Source organism: Mytilus californianus, unplaced genomic scaffold (assembly GCF_021869535.1).
Source record: "Mytilus californianus isolate M0D057914Y unplaced genomic scaffold, xbMytCali1.0.p SCAF_8, whole genome shotgun sequence".
NCBI classification, from domain to species: domain Eukaryota; kingdom Metazoa; phylum Mollusca; class Bivalvia; order Mytilida; family Mytilidae; genus Mytilus; species Mytilus californianus.
In genome coordinates this window covers 100,595,095-100,618,245 of record NW_026262734.1, presented here as the reverse complement: position 1 = coordinate 100,618,245, position 23,151 = coordinate 100,595,095, and the positions used below count along the sequence as shown (strand labels likewise).

Genomic DNA, 23,151 nt, shown 5'->3' with positions numbered 1-23,151 from the left:
AGTTGACTTCCATTTTACCATTTCAAACCCTTGTTTCAGTACAAATGTAGCTGCATTGTCAGCAGCTGTCAATTTGAAAATGGATGTAAAATTGAAAACGCAAGTTCTGTGATGTCTTATAAACAGGGAGATGCATATTCCATATACACGTGTTGCTGGAATGTTGAAATAATTATGGAAAGGATACTGAGGGAAAGAACATGTTTCAAGCAGGCAGGAGCTAGATGATGTTATTAGAAACAAGAGGCTCTCAAGGGCTTGAATCGCTCACCTGTAGTTTTTTTATTTAAATTTTCATCAAAGTTTTTCTTTTGCTTCTAAGTTTTTAATGTATAATTAATAAGTGTGGACACAAACCAGTGTGGATAGTATCCAGCATTCTGAGAGTATTGCATGGCAGTTAGGAAAGGTGAGCTAAAAACAATAAACGAAAAGCAAATACGAAACACAGCAACAAATGAAAACCACTAAAATTATTGGATTTTGAGTTGTGTAAGGAGGGATAAAATTTATGTACTGTGTGTCTTTAACATAAGAACACAACATAAGAACAAACATTTATTTTTTTAAATAGACTTCCTGTATGTATCAGTGTGTTTATCTATTCCACATTAGATAGAGGTACAAAATTTATTGGTGGTAGGTTTATATCTCACAAAACATGTATAACTTGCTGAACTTTTGTGAATATCCTAATTCAGGAACATCTAGGTAGCTTTTGTTAGTCTTGTATGTTTTTTTTATCTTGGTTCATATCTGTTTTGAAGTGTAGCGACGTCCATTTTTTTTTTGTACTAGTATACATTAATGAATAAGGCCCTGATCCAGCCTGCTTCTGCGTGTTGGATTATGGATTGTGTTGAAGGCCCATTGGTGGCCTTAAGCTATTTTCCGTTTTATTTTCAGGTTGTTGTCTCCTTGACACATTCCTAGTTTCCATTCTTTTTTTATTGTAATAAGTCAAAACTGGTACTATGCTAAACATATTGTTTCATGATAAACTTTGTTGCACATGACCATAAACTTTTAACCTGGGAATGTACTGTGATCAAAATATCATATTTTATGCTTAGTCAACTATGAAATTTGGATCAAAAGTTTTATTAGGCTTACCAATTCATTCTTTTCAGCAAACGGGATGCATCCATTATTTAGATGATTTTGTCTAGAGTTATTTATCTTTTCAGTAGGTGTGACAATTGAAGACATCATGACTTTCCTCCGCTGCCTACGGATTAAGACCGAGTGATCCGAGCGACAAAGTGGAATCCCTTCGTAGCCGTTGTAAGATTTATGCGTCAACAGAAGAATTAAACAATCTTCAAATATTTTATAAATAAAACTTCGAATAATTTCATACAGTTGGGGCAATATGCGTAATAGATTCTCCATAGGCGGTAATGTTAACGTTTTCTTCTGTTGCTCAGGCCATATCGTAAACTTGGATATGTATGATGGCTCATTTTGAAGCTGAGACACTTGCACATGTGTGGTGCGATTTTTGGGGTGGCAAGTGTGATTCGTTTTCCCGTCAAGTGCCCAACCCCGAAAGATAGTGAAAAATGTCACTCTCCTCAGGAAATAATCACAAAATTCCGACCATAAAAATCATTAAAAAATATGTCCTTTGTAATTATTTGTTCAGGTTTATTTTTTTATACTTTTTTTCACATCACATCAGCTCTATAAAACACCAGTCCTAGTTCATTTATGTCAATTTTTAAAATCACAACTTCCACAATTGTATGGCGGACTAATTTTTTAATGAGAGTCATAAATCTGTGTTCCTCATCTCAAGGTCCATTAGGGATATTGACCCATATTAAATCAGCTAATGTCAGATTCCACTTATATTGCAGTTTGTATCCCTTTAGTACACATTTCTGAACAATTCTGTGAAGTTTTAGCCATATCTGAAATAAAATAAGCTCATTTTAATACTTATAGGTAGCAATGGTTATAACTGTTCAATATCCTTTTTAAGGAAGAAAAAAAAAACAATAAGCATATATGTTATAAATTTACATTTTAAACATTTGTTTTAACTTTTATTGGTATAACTGCAATTCATAAGCCTCTTCTACCTTACAGACTTTCTACAAATCCTCATTTTTTGTTGATAAATCATGTAAATATAATGTTTTTCACTTAAAAACTATCAGATTTAAGAAATTTTTCCACCCTGATAGTCTTGTTTTCTATTATATTTTTTTTATTGAATAACTATCTCTAATATATGTTCATTACTGTAAAGATTAGTCACAGACCTTTCCAAAACTAGTCTTGTTTTCAAAATCCATCAAGGAATAAGAATTTTAGAGGTTTTTTTGTATGTGTGTTGAAATTGGGAAAAATGGGTTATTTCTTTGGTGAAGAGTACATTGTGACGTCATTGTTTTTGTGACGTCATTGCATTATGACATCATAATTTAGAGTTGTACACATCTTACAGAGTGTATTGACATTGAAACATACCACATACATGCAAATTAACACACAAGTATTGCATAAAAATTTATTTTTCCTATCATGCACACATTCATTGATACAACATACAAGGAAATAAAATAAAATAAAATTATGTCCATATTTACTTCCATTTGCAACTTTTTCAGTTCTGTTAGCTTTTTATTTTACTTTTGATATCCTAATTTTATAATTTTGTAGTTTTTGTTTGATTTGTTTGGTTTTTATATTGAAGATTTCTTTTAAAGCATGCTTACTTTAGTTGGTTCATGTGGTTTGAATGTCCCAATTTCCTGACACAGTTAAAAATACATTTGTAAACAACAAGAGTTACTCCCCCTCCTATGTCAATAAAAGGTAAACACTCGTGAAACAAGCCGTAAAATGTGTTACCTCAGGTTAATATAAACATGCATGTTTGTTTCAGTGTCTTGGAGGGTGAGAGGGAGGGCTTTTATCCCATTTTCATTTTTTTAGCAGTGTAAGAAACTTGTATTTGAGTAAATGATTAATGCATAGTGAAGTGTGCAATATGTCACCTCGGAGACTTAAATTTTAGAATTAAAAATAGAACAAACCACAGTTTAAGATGCAACATGCAGTTAGGATATGTTGTGCCATGCAGTTCATGAGTGGTGCATTTTTGTGAAGTTACACAGACCTTACGGTGGTTATTTAAATCATGGGGCTCAAAAATTATATGGTCAGCATTAACACACAAGGCATTATGGCAGAGGTGCGAGGCATCTAAATTTCTATCGATGTCAATTGTTTTTAACTGTAACATTTTTGCCAAGCGTGCAACATTCATTTTTGTCCTTTTTTCATTTGGATAAGCCACATTTAGCATCCCTAAAATATAATTTCTTTTCCTCTGAATGGCCCCTGTCCAGATTTTACATGACCCATTTTCTGCATCAATGCTATTTAACAACAAAAAATTAGTATATTTTTGATAAAAATCAAAAGTTTGGGAAGCCATTTTGTATTATTTTGATTATTAGCACTAAAAGAGTGTAACTGACCTTGATTTCAGCAGCTATCATCCTAAATTGTGGTCACTGAGCCATGAAACACTCCATCACCTTTGAAATTCAAGGCCACAAATTGGGGCAATATGCGTAATAGATTCTTTATAGGCGGTAATGTTAACGTTTTCTTCTGTTGCTCAGGCCATATCGTAAACTTGGATATGTATGATGGCTCATTTTGAAGCTGAGACACTTGCACATGTGTGGTGCGATTTTCGGGGTGGCAAGTGTGATTCGTTTTCCCGTCAAGTGCCCAACCCCGAAAGATAGTGAAAAATGTCACTCTCCTCAGGAAATAATCACAAAATTCCGACCATAAAAATCATTAAAAAATATGTCCTTTGTAATTATTTGTTCAGGTTTATTTTTTTATACTTTTTTTCACATCACATCAGCTCTATAAAACACCAGTCCTAGTTCATTTATGTCAATTTTTAAAATCACAGCTTCCACAATTGTATGGCGGACTAATTTTTTAATGAGAGTCATAAATCGGTGTTCCTCATCTCAAGGTCCATTAGGGATATTGACCCAGTTGTCAAATGTACAAATGCAGCCAAAACATGCAAAAGGTGCGGCATTATACGATTTCCTTCGGAATACTCTAATTTATGGTTTTGTTGGGGAAAACAATTTTGCTTGTTCCAAGTGTACACCGACTGACCAGGGAGATAACTTAGACAAAACTAGCAGTCTGCAAGTCAGGAATAAGAAATATCAAATCATTTGAATACATGTACATGATGTACAAGTTTTAAGTTAAAGAGATACAATATATAACTACATGTACTCATCATTAACTACATTGACAAAAAAAATTGTTAATCTGTTTCACACTGTTATGACTGTTGGACAGATGGACAGAGCAGATTAAAAACATCATGGTTCGCTTGTATCATAGGCCTGATATTTTAATAATTAAGGTCAGAGGGTTTGTATTCACAAGATATGAAGTTTGTATAACTTTATTGTATCCCTGGTGCTTTTGACTGGAGAACCGTCGTACACAAGCATCGCCCAAGCTGGCACTCCGACGCGGTTGGGAGCAAGAAGGTGAACTGTATTTCAGGGCAGGTAGAGAAAACCACATTTTACTCCTATGTTCTATTTTTAGCCATAGCGGCCTTGTTTTTTATGAAACATAATGTAAATCAAAAACTTTATACTAGATACCCTAAGGATCATTCAGCGTAAGTTTAGCTGACATTGCTTGAGTAGTTTCAGAGGAGAAGATTTTTTAAAGTTAACAATCATGATGAACAAATTGTGTAAAATTGCCTTTAAAGGGCAACAACTCCTTAATGGGTCAATTGACAATTATTGACATTTTAACTAATTTGTAGATCTTCCTTTGCTGAACATTTTCACTGTTTACAGTTTATCTTTATCTATGATAATATTCAAGATAATAACCAACAAGAAGCTGTCAGAGTGACAGCAAACCGGATTTTCCTGCAGAGGTCAAACCCTGAACAGTTGAGCAAGTATGGACACTACATTTAAGCTTAAAACAGCTCTGAATTTGGATTGTGATTGAATATTTGACACAGCATAGGTTTGTGACACAAAATGAATGTGGTCAAAGAACTGAAATATTTGAAATTGGACATTTACCTATTATGGTCCAATATCCAAAATCTAAGTACATTAGAATCAGCATATCAAAGAAACCCAAGAATTCAATTTTTGATGAAATCAGACAAAAGTTTGATTTAGGACCCTTTGGACCTCAATGTGGACCAATTTGATAAAGGAGTCCACAATCCAAAATCTCTCAATACATGGTTAGATTCCGCATTTCAAAGAACCCCATAAATTCATTTTTTGTTGAATCAAACAAAGTTTAATTTTGGACCTTGATTTGGACCAACTTTAAACTGGGCCCAAAAATCTAATGTTTGAATACAGATTTAGATTCAGCATTTGAAAGAACCCTATATATATTTAATTTATGTTGAAATGAAACACAGGTTAATTTTATCCATAATATTTTCTGTGCAAAGGGAAATAACTCAAACTTGATAAAATTTTTCTAAAATAAGATATGATGCAATTTTTCAAATTATAATCAATAATATAATAACAACAACCAGTGATGACTAAGTTCTTTAAAATTAGATATGATTTAAAACTCAAACATTGTTAGAATCAGCATATCAAAGAACCAAAGAATTCAATTTTTGATGAAATTAAACAAAAGTTTAATTTAGGACCCTTTGGACCTCAATGTGGTATTATCTTATTAATAATGAAAAGAAATATAGGTTTATATTAAGCATTTCAAAGAACCCTATATTCATTCAATTTATGTTGAAATCAAACACCGATTTGGACCAACTTGAAAACTGGGCCCAAAATCAGAAATCTAAATATATGTTTATTAATAAACAATATAAGCTTAGTTTTTAAAAGAGTTCAATTCATCAAAAAAAATATATAGCATTCAGAAAATTAGTTTTTACAGAATAACAAACAAACCTGCCACAAAATTCTTCAAACAATTTACCCAAGAATAGAAGAAAAAATCCAAAATCTTATTTATCATTAATACAATGTCTTTTCAAAATCTATAAAACTTATCAGTAACAAGAAATAATTGTAACAGGATGCTGTTACGAAGTCTCTCAAACAAAGCTCCAATAATTCGTCATTCCCATGGTCGCCTGACATTGGGCAAAGTCCAGTACAAATTGGTTTGTGATATGCATAAGTGACGCCTACGGATTGACCCTGTTTGTCATTCAAATCTTCTTGAAATGACGAACAGGATTATATATGGTTGTTTAGGGGTGGAAATCTCGACCGTTTACAAGTTCTCAAAAGGGGGGGGGGGGGGGGGGGGGGGGTGATCCCCAGTGGACTCGCCCTTTATTTCATATGATTTGTTTTTTTTTGTCCCATACATGAATATATTTGGTTTAGGGGTGGGGATCGCGACCGTTTACAAGTTCTTACACAGGACCGTTTACAAGTTTTCAAAAATAAGGGGGTGGGGGTTACCCCAGGGGATTTCCCCTAAATTTCATTTGATTTGTTTTATTGTCCCATAGGAGGATATATATGGTTTTGGATGGGGATCTCGAACTTTTACAAGTTTTCAAAAAGAAGGGGGTGGGGGTTACTTCCGTGGACTTCCCCTATATTTCATTTGATTTGTTTTATTATCCCATACAAAAGTATATATGGTTTAGGGGTGGGGATCTTGACCGTTTACAAGTTATCAAAAAGAAGGGGTGGGGGTTACCCCGATTAACTTCCCCTATATTTCATTTGATTTGTTTTAATGTCCCATACAAGAATATATATGGTTTAGGGGTGGGGATCTCGACCGTTTACAAGTTTTCAAAAAGAAGGGGGTGGGGGTTACCCCCGTGGACTTCCCCTATATTTCATTTGATTTGTTTTATTGTCCCATACAAGAATATATATGGTTTCGGGGTGGGGATCTTGACCGTTTACAAGTTATCAAAAAGAAGGGGGGTCAGGGTTATCCCCATGGACTTCCCCTATATTTCATTTGATTTGTTTTATTGTCCTATACAAGAATATATATGGTTTAGTGGTGTGGACCTCGACCGTTTACAAGTTCTCATACAGGAGGGGGTGGGGCTGACCCCAGGAGACTCACCTTTTATTTCATTTGATTTGTTTTATTGTCCCATACAAGAATATATATGGTTTCGGGGTGGGGATCTTGACCGTTTACAAGTCTTTAAAAAGAAGGGGGATGGGGGTGACCCCCTGGACTTCCCCTATATTTTATTTGATTTGTTTTATTGTCACATACAAGAATATATATGGTTTCGGGTGGGAATCTTGACCGTTTACAAGTTATCAAAAAGTAAGGGTGTCCGGGTTACCCCCATGGACTTCCCCTATATTTCAATTGATTTGTTTTATTGTCCCATACAAGAATATATATGGTTTAGGGGTGTGGATCTCGACCGTTTACAAGTTCTCAAACAGGAGGGGGTGGGGCTGACCCCAGGGGACTCACTTTTTATTTCATTTGATTTGTTTTATTGTCCCATACAAGAATATATATGGTTTCGGGGTGGGGATCTTGACCGTTTACAAGTCTTTAAAAAGAAGGGGGATGGGGGTGACCCCCTGGACTTCCCCTATATTTTATTTGATTTGTTTTATTGTCCCATACAAGAATATATATGGTTTAGGGTTGGGGATCTCGACCGATTACAAGTTCTCAAACAGGAGGGGGTTGGGGTGACCCCAGGGGACTCGCCTTTAATTTCATTTGATTTGTTTTATTTTCCCATACAAGAATATATATGGTTTTAGGGTGGGGATCTTGACCGTTTACAAGTTATCAAAAAGAAGGGGGTGAAGGTTACTTCCGTGGACTTCCCCTATATTTCATTTGATTTGTTTTATTATCCCATACAAAAGTATATATGGTTTAGGGGTGGGGATCTTGACCGTTTACAAGTTATCAAAAAGAAGGGGTGGGTGTTACCCCCATTAACTTCCCCTATATTTTATTTGATTTGTTTTAATGTCCCATACAAGAATATATATGGTTTAGGGGTAAGGATCTCGACCGTTTACAAGTTTTCAAAAAGAAGGGGGTGGGGGTTACTCTCTTGGACTTCCCCTATATTTTATTTGATTTGTTTTATTGTCCCATACAAGAATATATATGGTTTCGGGGTGGGGATCTTGACCGTTTACAAGTTATCAAAAAGAAGGGGGGTTAGGGTTACCCCCATGGACTTCCCCTATATTTCATTTGATTTGTTTTATTATCCCATACAAAAGTATATATGGTTTAGGGGTGGAGATCTTGACCGTTTACAAGTTTTCAAAAAGAAGGGGGTGGGGGTTACCCCCGTGGACTTCCCCTATATTTCATTTGATTTGTTTTATTGTCACATACAAGAATATATATGGTTTCGGGGTGGGGATCTTGACCGTTTACAAGTTATCAAAAAGAAGGGGGGTCAGGGTTGCCCCCATGGACTTCACCTATATTTCATTTGATTTGTTTTATTATCCCATACAAAAGTATATATGGTTTAGGGGTGGAGATCTTGACCGTTTACAAGTTTTCAAAAAGAAGGGGGTGGGGGTTACCCCCGTGGACTTCCCCTATATTTCATTTGATTTGTTTTATTGTCACATACAAGAATATATATGGTTTCGGGGTGGGGATCTTGGCCGTTTACAAGTTATCAAAAAGAAGGGGGGTCAGGGTTACCCCCATGGACTTCCCCTATATTTCATTTGATTTGTTTTATTATCCCATACAAAAGTATATATGGTTTAGGGGTGGAGATCTTGACCGTTTACAAGTTATCAAAAAGAAGGGGTGGGTGTTACCCCCATGGACGTCCCCTATATTTCATTTGATTTGTTTTATTGTCCCGTACAATAATATATATGGTTTCGGGTTGGGGATCTTGATCGTTTACAAGTTCTTAAACAGGAGGGGGTGGAGTTGAACCCAGGGGACTAACCTTTCATTTCATTTGATTTGTTTTATTGTCGCATACAAGATTATATATGGTTTCAGGGTGGGGATCTTGACCGTTGACGTTTTCAAAAAGAAGGGGGGTGGGGGTGACCCCTTTTCATTTTACCTATATTTCATTTGATTTGTTTTAATGTCCCATACAAGAATATATATGGTTTAGGGGTAAGGATCTCGACCGTTTACAAGTTTTCAAAAAGAAGGGGGTGGGGGTTACTCTCGTGGACTTCCCCTATATTTCATTTGATTTGTTTTATTGTCCCATACAAGAATATATATGGTTTCGGGGTGGGGATCTTGACCGTTTACAAGTTATCAAAAAGAAGGGGGGTCAGGGTTACCCCCATGGACTTCCCCTATATTTCATTTGATTTGTTTTATTATCCCATACAAAAGTATATATGGTTTAGGGGTGGAGATCTTGACCGTTTACAAGTTTTCAAAAAGAAGGGGGTGGGGGTTACCCCCGTGGACTTCCCCTATATTTCATTTGATTTGTTTTATTGTCACATACAAGAATATATATGGTTTCGGGGTGGGGATCTTGACCGTTTACAAGTTATCAAAAAGAAGGGGGGTCAGGGTTACCCCCATGGACTTCCCCTATATTTCATTTGATTTGTTTTATTATCCCATACAAAAGTATATATGGTTTAGGGGTGGAGATCTTGACCGTTTACAAGTTTTCAAAAAGAAGGGGGTGGGGGTTACCCCCGTGGACTTCCCCTATATTTCATTTGATTTGTTTTATTGTCACATACAAGAATATATATGGTTTCGGGGTGGGGATCTTGACCGTTTACAAGTTATCAAAAAGAAGGGGGGTCAGGGTTACCCCCATGGACTTCCCCTATATTTCATTTGATTTGTTTTATTATCCCATACAAAAGTATATATGGTTTAGGGGTGGAGATCTTGACCGTTTACAAGTTATCAAAAAGAAGGGGTGGGTGTTACCCCCATGGACGTCCCCTATATTTCATTTGATTTGTTTTATTGTCCCGTACAATAATATATATGGTTTCGGGTTGGGGATCTTGATCGTTTACAAGTTCTTAAACAGGAGGGGGTGGAGTTGAACCCAGGGGACTAACCTTTCATTTCATTTGATTTGTTTTATTGTCGCATACAAGATTATATATGGTTTCAGGGTGGGGATCTTGACCGTTGACGTTTTCAAAAAGAAGGGGGGTGGGGGTGACCCCTTTTCATTTTACCTATATTTCATTTGATTTGTTTTATTGTCCCATACAAGAATATATATGGTTTAGGGGTGGGGATTTCGACCGTTTACAAGTTCTCAAACAGGAGGGGGTGGGGTGACCCCAGCGGACTCGCCTTTTATTTCATTTGTTTTTTTGGGTTTTTTTTTCCCATACAAGAATATATATGGTTTCAAGGTGGTGATCTTGACAGTTTACAAGTTTTCGAAAAGAAGGGGGGTGGGGGTGAACCCGGGGACTCCCCCAATATTTCATTTGATTTGTTTTATTGTCCCATGCAAGAATATATATGGTTTAGGGTTGGGATCTCGACCGTTTACAAGATAAAAACGCATTCTCAAATTGAAGGGGGGAAGGGGTAAGAATATATATGGTTAAGGGAGACTTAATTATCTACAAAATGTCTAATAATGAACAGTAAATTTCAAACATCATTTATACAGTCCTTCTAGTAAATTTCAAACTTTATATATACAGTCCTACAGATATTATCAGGAAACAGAGAGTTTTCAAATAAATCTGTCACTCCAATGATTATCATATGCTAAGATATTTCCCAGATCTAATTAATAATGAAAATCATACTTGTAAATCTGAAGGGTTATTCTTTTGAACAGAACTATGGTTTAACATAGTACGCTTACATTACATATATAATAAATAATTTATGTCAACACTGAGTGGCAAAATATGTAAACAAGTTGATACATGCAGGTTTGACCTTAAACAAAATTCTCAGCAGCTATTTCTGTTGAAAATTTCCCTAAATTATCTAATGTTTCATTACTTCACAACTTTTTCTATTACAACAATATTCTAAACTTCTTCTTTTTTTCTGAGTAAGATTTTTCTATTGACCTGTTTCCCAACTTGGTTAGTTTGAAAAGGACCTTTCTGAATTATAATTTGTAAAAGCTTCTTTGCTCCAATGGCTCTTTGTGAAAGCTTTTTTTCTTTTTTTTTGTTTGTTGTTGGTTCTGTTTTTTTTGTTTTTTTTTGTTGTTGGTTCTGTTTTTTTGTTGTTTTTTTTTGTAGTTTTTTTTTTTGTTTTTTTGGAGGGGGGTCTTATACCCACAATACTGGTACGTCTTCTGTGTTTCTAAAATATCAAATTATTTTATTCTATATGGCATCATATTTAGAACTTGAAATATTCCTTTATAATGAGTTGTATGTTTAAATTTACCTGTTAGTAACCTGTCTTCTGCAACACTGCCATTCAATAATACAATATTGTAAAACTGCTTTAATAGTAATTGAGTCTCCACTCACATAAAATCAATGCTATTTTATGACATTATGACATTTACATGTATGTAAAGGGTTTTCCACTTTTCAATCAATTTGATAGATTTTGGTCTCATTTTTACATTATATTCACTATTACCATTAGGGATAAATTGAAAAAAAACTTTTAATGAAGATGTTTATGACATTAAAAGCTTATTCATAAAAAGTATCATTAACATTCTTTCTCTTGTGTCATCATTGAAAGTTGCTTCTGTCATGTCTGTTGTGCAAATATATCACAACACAAAAGAACAATTCATAGTCACTAGCAAGGCACATTTTATACATTTTTCATAAGCAGCAAAGACCAAGTACATTAAATATGATGTCACATTTAAAAGTGGCCACTACTTTCATAGGCTGATAGTGTTTGCTTTTTTTTAAACTTATTTGAAGAGAAATTGAAATGTAAAACAGAATATCATGCCAACTTTTCCAATTTATGGGGGATACCAAACATGAGGACGTTGAGCTGATTCTTGAAATCCTCCTTTCTATAAACTGTATAATACATAAAAAGGATTTAAAGGGTATTTTAATACCTCAAAATAAGCACCCTGCCACATCCACTCTGTGTTTTTGTTAGATGTATTTCTAATTGTATCCATCTGATGAGTTAAGCCTTTTTCAACTGATTTTTATAGTTTGTTCTTATGTTGTGCTGTTATACCACTGTCCCAGGTTAGGGGGAGAGTTGGGCGCCCGCTAAATTATTTAACCCCGCCACATTCTGTATGTGCCCGTCCCAAGTCAGGAGCCTGTAATTCAGTGGTGGTCGTTTGTTAATGTGTATCATAATTGTTTTTCGTTCATTATTTTGTACATAAATTAGGCCAATAGTTTTCTCATTTGAATTGTTTTACATTTGTCATTTAAGGGCCTTATACAGCTGACTATGAGGAGTGGGTTTTGCTCATTGTTGAAGGCCGTACGGTGACCTATAGTTTTTAATTTCTGTGTCATTTGGTCTCTTGTGGAGAGTTGTCTCGTTGGCAATTATACCACATCTTCATATTTTTATATTCAATTGAGTTAAAATGGCTTTTAAGCACATAAACATGTATATATTCTTTCAAACCCATAGTTAATTAGATAAAAAGAATTGTAATTCAAAGGGTCCTGTGTAAAATTGTAATGTTGACTTGCAAAAGTCTATATTTTTACATCAACAAAATTTCGATGCTTGTTTTTGAAAAAGCTTCTATCCAGGTTTATTATGTAACAATTAATTGAGGTTTAACAAAGTTATTGATGTCTAAAAAATTATATTCTTATACTGTATGTGAATGTTAACTGCATAAAATATGTCTATCTAGAAGTATTGAAAATACTAAAAAATGAAAAAAAAGTATTTTCAAATTTCGTTCAGACATTATTTCTTAATGATATTAAAAGCTTCTTGAAAACCCATTGGTGGCCTTCGGCTGATGTCTGCTCTATGGTCGGGTTGTTGTCTCTTTGACACATTCCCCATTTCCATTCTCAATTTTATCTGTCATAGTTTCATAAAATTCTATGAGGGTTTGACAAAGTTATTTGTGACTTTTTAACTCCAGACTGTATCTAAACATTATTTACTTACATCAATTTCAAAAAGTTTTGCTTCAACGGTGATTAATAGTGAGAAGTACCGTATATCGGGGTTTTTTTTTCGCGTCAGCTTTTTTTCGCGATTTGATGACATTATGGGCAGGTTAAATTTTCACTGTGTACAATTTTCACTGAAAGGGAAAATACACGCGAAAAAATAACTCATTCGTATTGTTAAAGATGTAAACAACATAAATTTTATTGGCTGGTAGGTAATGGATTACAAATAAATATGAGTACTACAAACTTAATACACATAATTCAGAGAACTTTCAAGGAACGTTAATTATGTACATTGGGACATGCTGAAAATTGAAGTCTTTGATCATTACAGATATATAGATATCCGTGTAAATCTAATTTATTTTTATTTTATTTTGACATTGATATATCCAATTTTTTAGGGTTATGACACCAATCAATAGATCGTCGCTAATTAACATTTTTTAACATGTCACTGATTGTTGTGTTGTCAAAAGGTGTGACCCGTACGATAAGCCAGTTTAACTATTATGAAAACAGAGATCTTAATTAAGTCTGCTTATTCTTATGGCCTGTCGTCAAACAACATAAAAGACCTCATAATAAACAGTTTAATGTTCGAAACTTTGCAACAACGGAAAATCTTGGAATATGCACGGAAATTTATGCAGGGTCAAATTTTCGTGTTTCTTTAGGTGCAGCGAACAAAGTGAAAATTAAACACACGCGAAAAAAAAAGATATACGGTATGACAGAGAGCCATTTAACTTGCACTGGGATCAAAACAATGTCTGAGCGAGGTCATATTACTTCAAGAACTTTTCTGGGTTCATTTGAACTTAAAACCTCACTTCATACATTTTTGTCAGTTTACAGTATAACTAAGAGTGTCATAAAAGTTCTACTATAATGAAATTATATATGTATGGTAGTTTACTGTGTTTCCCTCAGTTTTAGTTTGTAACCCGGATTTGTTTTTTCTCAATCGATTTATGAATTTCGATTAGCGGTATACTACTGTTGCCTTTATTTACTGACCTTTGAAACTCAACAAAATGATTGAATTGATAACTAATAAGGTTAGTAAGATAGACTGATCAAAAGAAAAAAATCTGACATCAAAGATTAAAGTAGCAAACATCATTAAGTCAACAGAGACAAAATTAGGGTCAGACCACAGGGGCTTGTTTTATAAATGTTTTTGGTTTGGAAATATGTCCAATAACACTGATTATTATAACAAGCATTCTGAGAGTATTGCATGGCAATACATAGTCCCCTACCGGGTAAAAATTCATTATACTGGAACAAAAAGCAAACTTGTTCTATAACTTGTCATGGTGTAAACAAAAAGAAAATATCAAGTCAATATCTTCAAGCATGACTTAAAACAGTGTGGAAAACTAATTAAATGAGTGAATTTTTCAAGTCCAAGGACCATAACTCTCCGCAAAATTATCAGATCGAAAAAAAATTTCGAACTTGATCTGTATAACTTGTCATGATAAAACTATATACCAATTATCAATCAATCAATATCTTCAAGCATGCATATATGATGAAAATAAAATGCTCCGCTGGGCGCAGCTTGATACGACCGCAGAGGTCGAACCCTGAACAGTTGGGGCAAGTATGGACACAACATTCAAGCTTGATACAGCACTGAATTTGGATTGTGATTAAATATTTGACACAGCATAGGTTTCTGACACAGAATGAATGTGGTCTAAGAACTTAACAATTTTTAATTTACCTATTCAAACCATATCATTATTATTTGCTTTTATATATAAATCAGAAATAAACAATTTAAAATGAAAAATTTTAAAGAAAAAAAAAGGAAAAAAAATTCCCCCCAAATTTTTTCAACCCCCTTATGATTCATCACCCCCATCTCAATCCCAGCCTTCCCATTGTGGTATGGTACCTTTCAGTACAATTTCAGAGAGATCTATACACTTGAACACAAGTTATTGTCTGGAAACTAGAAAAATGCTTGTTTGTTGGCCCCTTTTCGGCCCCAAATTCCTAAACGTTTAAGGCAATTACCCCAAACTCAAACCCAGCTCTCCCTTTGTGATATGAAACCTTGTAGTACAATTTCATAAAGATCCATAAACTTACACACAAGTTATTGTCATGAAACTAGAAAAATGCTTGTTTTTGCCCCTTTTTGGCCCCTAATTCCTAAAATTTTGAGGCAACTACCCCTAAAATCAATCCCAGCCTTCCCTTTGTAGTATGGTACCTTGCAGTACAATTTCAGAGAGATCCATACACTTGAACACAAGTTATTGTCTGGAAACTAGAAAAATGCTTATTTTTGGCCCTTTTTTTGGTCCCTTTTTCCTAAACGTTTTAGGCAATTACCCCCAAACTCAATTCCAGCTCTCCCTTTGTAATATGGAAGCTTGTAGTACAATTTCAGAAAGATCCATACACGTACACACAAGTTATTGTCATGAAACTAGAAAAATGCTTGTTTTTACCCCTTTTTTTGCCCCTAATTCCTAACATTTTAAGGCAATTACCCCCAAAATCAATCCAAGCATTTCCTTTGTGATATGGAACCTTGTGGTACAATGTCAGAGAGATCCATACACTAACACACAAGTTATGTCGGGAAGTTACAAAAATGCTTATTTTTGCCCCTTTTTGGCCCCGCAATTCCTGAACTGTTGGTACCATAACCCCCAAAATCAATCCCAACCTTCCTTTTGTGGTATTGAACTAATAGTAAAATTTCATAGAGATCCATTCACTTAAACTAAAGTTAGAGTGCGGAAACCAATGTGTCTTCGGACGACGACGACGACGCCAACGACGAGACGACGCCAACGTCATACCAATATACGACCGCAAAAAATTTTTGCAGTCGTATAAAAAGTGTGGAAAACACTTTAACATTGGATATGATAAATAGTTCTCTAAAATTAGATATGATTTAATACAGTGTATATTAGACTTGCTACAATTCCCTTTCTTTTATTTCTTTCTTATTAATTTATATGTTTACTGTTAACTTCCAGTATACGGATTGCCCTTCTGCAGATGTCAGTATAATGGTAGTCTCCTAGTTATAGCAGTAAAATTGTTAAAGGGGCAAAATTAAAAAAAAGTAATAAGGAAGGGAGATGTAGCAAGTCTAAGTGTATATCTATTGTCAAATTATAATCAAATATAATTAATAGTTCCAAATATGTTTTCCTTTATTTGTCACAAACTAATATAGATTGGTAACTTATCTATAAAATGTCAACAATTTTTATCTACACAATTTAATGTAATATATACATTAATAAAAATAGATTATTATCTAATTAAAGGATTTCACTTCATAATTTTTTTTTTATATATATATAGCAATCAGAAAATTAGTTTATACAAAATAACAAACAAACCTGCCAAAAATTCTTCAAATAACTTACCAAAGAATGTCTTTTAAAAAATAAGTTATCTCCCTTTGTACATAAATATGGTTTAACATAGTACTCTAACATTAGATATGATCCAGAGTTATGGTCCATAACTCTGGACTAAATCATCAGACCCGAACAAAATTCAGACTTGATCTATAACTTGTCATGGCAAAACTATATACCAAATATCAAATCGATATCTTCAAGAAGGAAGAAAAAAAGTGTGGAAAACTGATTTGCCAGACTGACGGATGGACAGACGGACAGAGTGCAAACCTAAAGTCCCCTTCGACTTCGTCGGTAGGAGACAAATTATCATCCTTCCCTACGCCCATATCACCCTGCTTCCTAATTTTTGTATCACGGCTTTGAGACGTGGGCAGAACTCGAAATAATCAGTGATATTACAATGTTTGAAGAGATATTAAAGTCATACGAACTTCTTGTAATTTTAATGTTATCGAAGTTATTGAACCAATGCATGCATATATACTAAACTAAGTCCTGTATAAACTTTTTGTATATTCATTACGAATCTATAACATATCATTGACAAATAATATTTCATTCAGTGATTGTTGATCGCAAGCTAATTAACTTTCAAGTTTGCTGCCGAAGTTTACTGGATCGTGACATTGATAATCAATCAACACAGAGCATGTGGAGCTCATGACAAATAAGTGAATTGAAAGAGCCATGATATTTATTTTTTGTATTTCCCATGAGTTCCCATTTTTTAATTAAACTTTTCCTTAACAATTCTTAAATGACTTGTATTAAATTTGTTCTTTAAGAATCAGCTGCAGTTATTACTATTTACCTTCCAGTGCACGTTTGATTACATTCTTTCCCCCTGAGGCCTCACACATGCGCTGTGCTGTTGCGGAAGTTCTAACGAGAGGTCTCATAGTTAAGGTCACTGCATACAGGAAAATATCGGAGAATTGTTGTATACAGGAAGACAATAATTCAACAGCAGCACATTTATGAAGATTTTGATAATATAAAGGATTTTCTTTTACAAGAAAGTTCACGTACACTTGTTTAATAGTAAAACTTAACCATTCAAGTAAAGTATATTCAACTTTTATTCTAATTTGAAGTTTCATTCATATGAATTTAAGCTTATTTTTGTCAAAGCCTTTAATAACTGTCTAAGGGTGGGGGGAAGACCAGCAAAAAGCAAGATAAAACGATTATTTGGTTTTCAGTGTGTAGATACAGTAATTAAGCTATCAGCAGCTCAACACACTGTGAAGCTTTTTTTCCTCTTTGTTGTGCTCACTCGCCAAAAAGGTTCTAATTGTGGCTTAAGCTGACATTTAGGAATATCAATGTGCAGAAAACTTGAAAATCTATACAAATCTACTAGGATATATTTATAATACTAAACCCCTGCAAGAAAACATCAATGGTCAGACTGTGTATGTCATCTTTATATTGTTCATACACGTAATTGTTATGCCTTTAACCCTCTTATCGGTGAATTTGTGCTTAATTGAGTTATTATATAAAATTCCCTGAACTTGAAATATTGTCGTTGAGCAAGGAAAAAGCAAAACGAAATGGAGACATTTGGGAGTGATGTCGTCAATGTACATTCAAGAAAATCTCATAACATAAAAGAAAACAAATATTCAATAAATAAATTTACTTTTATGTCTATATGTTCAACTTTTCATTACTTAATTTGTGGGGGATTTGTCAGTCTCATGCTGGTCTTTTACAACCACGACTGAACCGCTGACAAACCTTATCCTTTACAGATAAGATAAGATAAGATAAGATAATTTTATTGGTTCAAAATCCAAAATTATAGGATTGTTACCAAGACAATGCATAAACATAGAAACAAAATCTGACCACATTATAAACATTATATATATATAACTGTATATCCCCTCCATTATTAAAAGAAAATATTGTTACAATAATAAATGAATGTATATAATCTCTGCTGAGGAGTCGATACCACAAAGTTATTAAGTACTCAATAAAGCATTTCTAGAATTATACATGGTGCTTATGAATTTCACAATAATTTTAATTATATCAGTCTCACCACAGGTATACAAAAATTTAAATCTTGCTTCATTAGTCATATTTAAAAAAGAGGGAACTATTTCACTAATTTTGGAAAATAATTGTTCTCTAATTGTATTCAGTTTTGTACATATTATAGTGAAATGAAATTCATCTTCTACTTCTAAAAGACACAAGGGACAAATTCTTTCTTCTACAGGTGTTTTAGTGTGTCGTCCTTGTTCAATTTTAAGAACACTATTACTTATGCGAATTTTGACAAAATGTCCTATTACTTTTCTGTCAATATTTAACAATAAATAGGTTTCCAATTTGTAATTTTCTTTAAGCTGCCTATATGTTCTGAGCTTATTACCGTGCAATGATTTATCATCACAAAAAATATTTTCTTTCCAATAATTCAGATATCTATCATTAAGTTTGGTATGAAGTGCATATAATAAACGCCTTTTTGAAATAGTATCATGGTTTTCCCAAACATGTAAAAAATTTAATGTAGCAAGTAGCTGTTCAATCTTTTTCGCAAATCCATTGGTTAATTGCAGGTTTGAACTATATACATCTTTAAGTAAACAATTATTACCAGATTTTATCACATGCAACCAGAAGCCATGTTTTAATGCTTCTATAAAAACTGGATACATACCAAGTTCAGCTAGTACTGCTAAATTGACAGCTGCTTTATTTACTCCAATTAAAGTTTTTGCAAATTTAATCTGAATTTTATTGGTAGCTAATGGCCAATATTTTGACTCTAGATTTGTAATATCTTTAATCATATATAGAGACCAAACTTCACTACAATAAAGAAGTATAGGTTTAACACAGGCATCAAAAAGCTGGAGGTGAGGTAAACATTAATATCTTCAGAAAATAACAGTTATCTAATACAAATTATAGCTTTTGAGGCTTTTTTACAAAGAAGTCTCACTGCCTCAGTAAAACTACCAGAGGGTTTAAACAGTATACCCAAATATTAATATTCTGTACAGTGTTCCAAAACATTATCATTAAATACAAATTTGTCTTTTGTAAGTTTTTTACCAGATTTGTTAAAAATCATAATTTTGGTTTTGTCAAGATTTACTGTTAAATCCCAACTAGTGCAATATAAACTTAGCTTATCAAGGCATTTTTGTAGGCCATTAGCAGTTTCAGAAATAAGAACTTAATCATCAGCATATAACAAACATGAAATATTATTATCATCTAACTTGGGCGGATCACATATGGAGTCAAAAATAGGGAGTTAATCATTAATATATAATGAAAATAATGTGGGACTTAAAATACACCCTTGTTTTACTCCAACTGTGGAATTAAAAAAATCAGTGACACCTTCAGAGATCTTCACGTAGTACAAAACCTCTTTATACATATCTCTCATTATACCGAAAAAGAGGCCATCTATGTTGTAATAAGACAATATGTAAAAGAGAGCCTCCCTGTTAATAGTATCAAATGCCTGCCTGAAATCTATAAAACAGGCATATATCTATTTTGATGATTTAAATGCCTTATCAATAATAGTTTTAAGAGTCAAAACATGATCACTTGTTCGACTTCCCTTTCTAAATCCAATTTGCTCACGACAAATAATTTTATTTCTTTCAAGATATTTTTCTAATCTACCATATAAAACTTTGAGAAAGAATTTTCTTAAACAACTTGAAAGGGCTATACCTCGATAATTAGATGGATCATTAAAATACCCACCCTTAAAATTGGGCTTAATAAAATGTTCTCTCCATAAAGTTGGGTAAATACCAGACTTAAGAATAAGATTAAACAATTTTACATAAACATCAATATTCATATTACAAGATATTTGCAACATTTCATTTGTAATACAATATGAACCACTTGCTTTATTATTCTTTAAAGATTTAGCTGCAATAACCACCTCCTCAGTTGTAATATAACTGTTTAAAATCTCAGTATTACAATCATTAAAAGCAGTTTAAATTTTCTGATCGTTAAGTTCATTTTTATCATAATCAATATTCATTAATTTATTAAAATATTCAAACCATCCCTAGGTTGTATGTTAGAGCTAGGATCCTTGAAGTTCTCCTTTTTTAGTTTTTTAATAGTTTTCAAAAAATCATCTAAACAGCTATTATTTGAATCTATAATCTGTTTTATCATTTTATGTCTAAATTGTCTATATTTTTTCCTTATGACTTTATTTAGTTCCTTTTTATGATATAATACTTTGTGTCTAAGACTATCATTCCAGAGCTCAGTACACAATTTTCTAGTCAGACTTTTTAGATACCTATATTTAGATTCACATTCATTATCATAATATGGCTTTTTTGCTTTTCTTCGTTTACTTCTCCTGGCTATAACAGAGGTTTTATTAGTATTACTTAAAAAAGCAGCATTGTATAATATTGATGATATACTTGAGACTGTGTCATTAACACTTTGAGCTAAATGGAATCAAGTGCATTATTTGCATCCATTTTTTAGGTTAAATTATCTAATTCAGAGTTAATAGTTTTAAATTTTATTTTAACATATTAGACTTAAAAATTTCTTCTCGTTTATTAGTCCATTTAACTCTTCTAAGAGTAGGCTTTACATAATTATTCAATGGCTCCTTTACTAATTGAGATAGTATGGTTATTGAAATTGGACAGTGATCAGAGATTGTTGGTTCATATTGACCTACACTAAAATTGACAATATTTGGTAATAAGCAATAGTCATCAATAGACACACCATTATGATTATAGAAAGTAATTTAAAATTTACCTTTCGAATCACCAAGTGTTCTTCCGTTAAGGATTCTTAATTGAGATTCTGCGCATAAGTCAAGTATAAGTTTTCCATAGTTATTAGTTTTTTGGTGTACTTGAGTATTTCTAAATTTGCATACACTATCTGCGACATAATTAGTGGGAAGAAACTGTCATCTACTTCATTTTTTATGAAATCTAACTCTTTACAGTTAATATGTGCATTTAGATCTCCCATGAGGATAACGTCCCCTGATATACTATATTTAGCAATATCTGTTTCAAGTTGCTCAAAAATTGGTTTATCAAAATGTGTTCTTAACGTGTAAGATGAGTTGGAAGGGGGAATATATAGGAAACATAAATATACATTTCTATCAAAACTGAAAAAATTCTTGTCTAGTTTGAACCACATTATATCATCTATGGATTTATCCATCAACTTTACACCTGATAATATTTCCTTCTTTAAAAAAGTAGCTAAACCACCTCTAGCCTTATTTGAATCAGAGGACCTACAGTTTACAAAACATTTATAACCATCATAGTTTAAAATCTCTTTGGAGGGGATATGTGTTTCTGAAAAACAAACAATATCTACAGTCATAATTTGACAAATAATATTATCATCTAGTTTACAAACTCTGTTACCACTTATTCTTTTAAACATTCCATTAACATTCCAAGAGCTGATAGATAATTGCTTTGATACTTTAATACACATGATTAAAATCTAAATTTTGAATTAACATTTCAAATTGCACAGGGGTTGGTGAATTGCAGAACAGATAGAAAGGGAAATTAAAATAAAAACTAAAATAAAATAAAAAGTTACTATTAGTATTTGTATAAATTTCAAGACCGAAACTTTACTTGCTTTAAGTATTTGCTTTAACTATATTCTAGAAGAAATAAAATAAAAGTGCTGGCCTTCTACTAGGATACAAGCTGGAAAATTACTTAATATTTCCAGAACTTTAATTAATTCTAAGTATAACAATATTTTCTTTTGCCATCCTTGGCTAATCCTTTCTCTTCATGCTAAAAGAAAATACCAACAAAATATAACTTCTACAAGAAGTTTATGGAAATAATAATAATCAAAATGTATGATCAGTTCTTAATATATCAAAATACATATTTTAATTAGTAAGAGTTATCTTATAGTCTACATTAAGCTTATTTTCCTAAGATCCATAATGGTGAAAAACACTTGCTACTGCCGATGCGATACTAGCGGCTAAAGTCTGATGATCAAAACTTATATTATAAGTGTGTTCTGGCTTTCTGTCATAGTAAATGTTGGGTGACCTTTGGTAGCGGTTAGCATCTGGAGCCTCAGAGATTCGTCTTCTGTCACTACGATCACTGTTCTTTCTATTAGGTGTATTGTGTGGGTAGTGAAAATCATTCCTATTCCTGATTGTGTCTTTCTGAGATTCTCTATATGAATTCACAGATAGATTGTGTTGTGAAACCTGGTTCCTAGTGCGTGGGAATAAGGTGTTTCTTAGGTTCCCAGCTAATACACGAACTCCTTCATTTTTCATCAGTCTAAATGAATCCAATATAATTTTTTTACCACATTACCATTTGACATGAAGTTGCTGTTTCTACAGATTTTTATGTTAGTAGCTGTGTCATATTTTGACAAAATTCTGTCATTAAAATCTTGGATTTTTACGTTAAGCCCTGCAAGTTGTGAAGGCAACACCAGTGAAATAACTACCAATTCTGCTCTTCCTAAGACCTTTTCTATTAGATCAGTATATTTACTAAAGGCGTCTTCTGCTGATTCATTTTTCAGGTTATTGATTCCTACGTGAATAATGATTGTTTCTACACAGGAGACTCTGTCTACTTGCCCTAAAGCTT

General features: G+C 33.2%; 1 protein-coding gene and 1 long non-coding RNA gene across 2 annotated transcripts in view; one reads left to right on the top strand and one right to left on the bottom strand.

Moving 5' to 3' along the window:
* LOC127710750 (glycosyltransferase 1 domain-containing protein 1-like) overlaps positions 1-23,151 on the top strand; it is an 801,321-nt gene that overhangs the window by 754,854 nt on the left and 23,316 nt on the right. The gene's annotated exons all lie outside the window — the stretch shown is intronic.
* Positions 1,627-4,017, bottom strand: LOC127710761 (uncharacterized). The gene is made up of 2 exons (XR_007986314.1): positions 3,492-4,017; positions 1,627-1,913 (listed from the first exon to the last, which is right to left on the bottom strand). It is a non-coding gene; the product is annotated as an uncharacterized LOC127710761 (long non-coding RNA).